We start from the raw sequence: 6,000 nt of genomic DNA on the forward strand, positions 1-6,000 counted from the left end.
AGGGAATTTAAAACTATTTTGGAGAATGTTGAACTGTTCAACCTCATTAATAATCAAAGGCAAAAAATTGAAACAATTAGATGCCATTTGTCACATATTGAATTATTAACTTTAAAAAAATCCATACATTCCAGTCCTTACAAAGATGTGAGATGATACTTTTTCTCCATTCCTCCCTTCATTCTGGGGCTGCTCTAATGATTTGTTCTTTACCTTCTCTATCCGTTCCCTCACTCTCTTTTTTTTTTTTTTTTCCTTTAAATTTTATGACCACACCCATGGCACATGGAAGTCCCCAGGCCAGGGATCGAATCCAAGCCACAGCTACAAACTATGCTGCAGCTGTGGCAATGCTGGGATCCATTAACCCACTGTACAGGGCTGGAATGTCTCTGCAGCAACCTGAACTGCTGCAGTTGTGTTCTTAACCCACTGTGCCACAGCAGGAACTCCTCACTCCATCTTAAGGGACAAGACCTACCTTACAGAGTTTGAAAGAGTAACCTGACATGCAGAGACCATTGCTATTAGTTTTTCTTTCTTGAGGATCAAACTCCACCTGGAGCCTGTGTTCACTCCAGTTGTACTGGTGGAGGGAGAGGACTGCCAGCTGGGTTTAGTCCTAGAGATCAGAATAAGAAGTATATTTTCCTGAAGATTTAAGCATGTACCCTAATATCAATCTAACAGTGATAAAGGAGATATATTAATCTCCACCTATCTTGTTGTCTATCTCTAGCTTTAGATACTGGCCACAAAGAGGTATATTGCTTACTGGGATCTGTCAAATTTGACACTTCATGGCTGTGTACCCAAAGCTTTTTTTATTTATTTATTTATTTTTTCGGCTGGGCCTGAGGCATGTGGAAATTCCTGGGCCAGGGGTTGAACCTGTGTCACAGGGTCCTTAACCAGTAGGCCACCAGGGAACTCCTGCCCAAAGCTTTAAAAATGTTCAAAGCCTTTATCTATTTCTGGAAATTACATTTAGATAAAGCTTTATGCCCTAAGATTGTCACTATGTTTTTATTATTAATGATGCAGTAATATTAATCCATGTAGCCACTAACAAAATTGTAACTAAGAGACACAAAATCAAGATGCAAAAGAAGGTACACACTGCATTCAAGCAGCCAACAGTTTTTAGCTTGGACAATGAGCTGAGAACTTGGCTATATAAAGTAAATTACAAAGAGAAAAGTCTAGAAGGAAATACACCAAAAATCTTAACAATGTTTATTTTTAAGTAGTAAGATAAAGGCTGATAATCTTTTTCTGATTGTATGCTTCTTTGTGTCTTTTTAAATTGATATGTACTACTTTTATGAGTTTATAAAAATAGGTACACCAAAATAAATTCAAGATGGAAAGAAAGAGAGAGAAACAATACTGTTAAAAGAAATACGATGCATAGGATTAATTTAACACATTTCTAAAAGACTCAAAATAAAATTTACCCCTTTCATAAAAAGATGCCTGGAGGCATTTTACTTTTTACTCAACTTTGAGAATCTGTATGATGAAATCATTTAGATTTTAAATAAATTATTTTAGTAACTATTATGAAAAAAAAAAAAAAGATGCCTGGAGGTAGAGTGTCAAAGTTGATAGGGCAGTTTTACTGTGTCATTAGGGACCCAGGGTCATAGCTTCTGCTCTGCCATCCTCAGCACGAGACTCCCTCATTGTCAAGGTCTCCCACACAATTCAATATGACTGCTAGATTCCCAGCCATTTCAGGAACAAGAGGAAACAAACAAACAAATAAAAAATAACATGGTCAAAACTCGATGCAAGGATGTGACCAATTAAAAGCATGGCTCTCTGCCTAAAAATAAGATAATTTGTGGGCTATAGCCTCTGTCACAAAATGGATGATTTTTTTTTAAATCTCAAAATGAAAGATTTTATAAGTATGACAGAATACTAAGATGACATAAAAGAGAAAATATTTTGTATAGACAATTTTTAAAAGAATGCATTGTGAAATCACTGTGAGCAAAATAGATTTTATCTTCCATTAATGCTATAGAAAAGGGATAGGAGTTCTGTTGTGGCTTCTCGGGTTAAGAACCCAACACAGGATTGTTGACGATGCGGGTTCAATCCCTGGCCTCGATCAGTGGGTTAAGGTCCTAGCGTTGCTGCAAGCTGCGGCATAGGTCAAGTTGTGGCTTGGATCTGGTGTCACTGTGGCTGTGGCATAGGCCTGCAGCTGCAGCTCCAATTCGACCCCTAGACTGGTAACTTCCAAATGCTGCAGGTGTGCCCATAAAAAGGAAAAAAAGGGGGGTCCTAATTCTTTAATATATAAATAACTCCTACAAATTGATAAAAGCCCTAAATGGCAATAGAAAAATGTGTAAAGGACATTTCACAGAAGAGGAATATATAGATGCCTTGAACCTATGGGTCAACCAGTCAAAGTAAAACTCCAGTGAGATATAATTTTTCAACTAGTGATTAGAAATGGTCAAGAAATTTAATGACACATTGTTGGTAAGCATGCAAGTCAATAGGTGCCCTCCTATGCATGTGTCAGGTGCTTCTTGTGCCTCACCTCATAGCCTCTAAACTTCACTTTTGATTCCAGCTGTTGCTACAGTAGGAAAAAACCAAAACAAAAACAAAAACAAACCTATAGGCTTAGACTCATTTCTAGCTGAAAACGTCTTGGCTCAAGCATGCATCCAAGTCTTTTGCTTTCTTTCTAGAGCTTTTCTGATGGCTCATCATTGGTTGAAGAAACAGGTTTACTCTAGAAATATGGGACTTAATACCTATGGACAAATGTTTCTCTGTGTTGCCCGTGTGAACAATTACAAGACGCCTTTGAACTCTCCTCTGAAGTTCCTGGCTGGAACCCCAGTCCCCGCAGTGGGGATCTTGATAAGGCATCCCTGCATTGGCTCTTCCCTATTCCACTTTTCATTGTGCTGCACTTCTGCTCCTTTAGGTCACCTCTGAATGGTCAGGCCACTCAAGATGGCGGTTCTCTTGCTCTTTGTACATCTGCTACTCACCAGACCCTGCTTCACCTGTACTCTATCGCATGACTGACCTTCCCTTTTAATCATAGAGCCTAATCAGTAAATGCCTACCCGTCCGTCCCCTGCCCCAGCTGGAGACTGTTCTAATCCTTGAATCAGAACAGGTCCACCACGCTAGGTTATCAAAGGGTAACATAATGCCGGCCGTGATGATTGTTAACCTGAGGGGCTGTAAGGGCTGTGCTCCTCCACAGGCCCTGCTGGTAACTGATGAGCCAACCTGACGTCAGTTCCCCCATAAATGGGAACTTCCATTCTTTCCCCAGTAGCTGTCTTTGCTGCCTGCCATGTCCTTCCTGCCTGCCTGCCTGCCTACTTGCTTGCCTGCCATCTCCTGTTTGCAGTGGGTGTCGGTGACTCCAAGACTTGGCTTTTGGCTTGTAAGTTTTCCTCTCCAACAAAGTGCTGATGACTCTGTCACTGTCTCCTGGCACTTTTGCTGGGCTCATAGTTGGGCAAGTACAAGGCTGGGCATACCCCCCAAACTCCCAAACTAGTTACCTAGACACAACCCTGACTTAGGCTTTGCTTTTGAAAGTAAGTTGAGCTCAGGCATAAGTAAATATCCCTTTTTAAAAAAAGTAAGGACAAATTCTACAAAGGAATAGTATATAAATGTAATAAGGAACAAAGGAAATAAAATATTTACATAGCAAGCATACACAAAGTTAGCAAGAAGATTCTTTGTTATAAACTAGCATTGAAGGATCAAAAGCACCTTCTAAGAGTACTTATACATGAGGAAGATTTTTTTAGGAGTTTCGATCTACAATTCAAAGACATGTGCCAAAGGGATATAAATTAGTAAAAGTAATTGACAGTATGTACCATAATTTTTGCAGAGAGTAATTTGACAGTATTTACTAAAACTTAAAAAACACTGACCTAATGACTCCACCGTAGGATTTTATTTTAAAGATGTATCTTAATATTTCATCGTGGGTGAAATATTGTTGCAAGAAAAAAAAAAAAGCCTCACAACATTGATATCAGCCAGGAATTTATTTTAAAAAACACCAATGTAGGCTTGGTTAAGTAAATGCCAGTGTATCTACACAATGGAAAAGTATGCAGGCAGAAAGTGAGGTACCTGAATGTGGAAAGGTCTTTAAAAATTGGTGTAGAGCAGTAAATATAATCTTTACTAATTGTAAAGATAATTGTAAAATAATTGTAATATATGTGCGTGCATTGCATGTATGCTAGAAATGTATAGAACTTCCCTGGAAAGAGACATGAGGACTTCACTTAGTGGGTTTTCTCTGAAGAGAACTTGGGAGTATGGGTGAATGTGAGAGGGACTTATCTTTATACAATTTTGTAGTTTTAAAATATTACGCCATGGGAATGTACCACTAATTCAATTTCTTGTCAGGCAATTGTTTTTCTTATGGTTATTAATATGAGATGATTTAGTATTACTTCCCTCTGTAGAAGACTGAACCCTGAATGCCTGTCTGATATGGTTATTACTTTAATATTTTAAAAAATTTCCCAGATCGGAACCATCTAATTCACCTAATTCACAGCTAGGGTTAAGAACAACTGCTCAAGGGGTTCCTGCTCTGATGCAGTGCGTTAAGGCTCTGGCATTGCTGCAGCTGTGGTGTAGGTCACAGCTGCAGCTCCAATTCAGTCCCTGGCCTGGGAAATTCCATACGCTGCAGGTGTGGCCCAAAAAGAACAACTGCTCTAGAAAATGCTAATTTTAGATGAGTTAATTAGGCAAATTGGCATCAGGAGATTTGACTTGAGGTGAAATGGCACCAGATGAACTAAATCCCATCATCACACGTGCATGCTACTTAGAAAAAGACTGTCCGACGTCCTTGGCATTGTGTCCGTCTGAAAACCTAATTCACTTTGCAGACGTTACAGAGAGGGTCCCACTTTGAACTTGGCATCGACCCCTGACTCTGCTCTTTGCTTAGGTGGAGTCTCTTCTGAGAAGAGCAGTTTGTAGTTCTTGCCCATTAGCTGAGGTCTGGAACGGAAAATCGGAAGCTTCTCTACAAGTGGGAGCTTGCAACACCTGCTCTCAGGCCAACAATGGCTCAGAAATATACCCTCTGACACACTGGGGCAGTTTTATGTTCCATTTGCAGATGGAGAAATAGTAAGAGTAAGCTTGTGACTTGGGAAGTGTCAGGGCCATAAGCAGAGGCAAACTCTGGGGTCCCAACTCGCGCTTAAGCTGATGCGAGGAAAGATGGCACGGGAGGGTCTCAGTGTTGCTGAACGTTGCTCAGAAAAACAGGCCAGACTTTCACATTTCCAGACTTTTTCCAATGCAAACTATCACCTGAAAGCCCTTCTTTCCTTGTCTCTGTAGCTCGGGTGCTCTCTGTCTCCCTCCTCAGCTCCCAGTGACCCCTGTGGCAGAGAAGAATGGGCTGTTATTTGATGTCAAATTGAATCTGCAGAGATTCAGTGAACGAAGGCAGGAGAATTATTACTGGGACTCAGTGTGGCCTGCCTATTTGTGATTTTTAACATTGATAGCGAGCAAGCCTTACTTTTAATTTCCTCTTAAATATTAGGAGGTTTCAGAACATCCACGGTTCCTGATGAGGCCTTTGTGTCTCTGATACTGGTGATAGAAAGTAGCCGACTTTTAAACTTAAAAAAAAAAAAGCCACTGTCTGGGCGGCTTCCACTGAAGCTGCCGTATTTCAAGAGTCTCCATCCCGGCCACTGGGGAACATGCCTCCTCAGCTTCGTGCTGCTTTGTCGCCAGCCTTGCTGCCCTTTGGTTCTCACGGGCCACTGTCCCACGTGCGAGGCATGGGCAGCGTGGCAGCACGGCTGTCGTCCCAGAGTTGGGCCCTCCTGAGAAGCCTGGGCTGCAGGTGCAGCTTCGTCTTCACAAAGGGCGGGAGGCGGGTACCTCGAGTCCTCCTGCTGTGGCTCATGTCAAGGCAGCAGGAGGAACCTCTCAGGCCAGAGGAAT

This window comes from Sus scrofa, chromosome 2, assembly GCF_000003025.6.
Source record: "Sus scrofa isolate TJ Tabasco breed Duroc chromosome 2, Sscrofa11.1, whole genome shotgun sequence".
NCBI lineage: Eukaryota > Metazoa > Chordata > Mammalia > Artiodactyla > Suidae > Sus > Sus scrofa.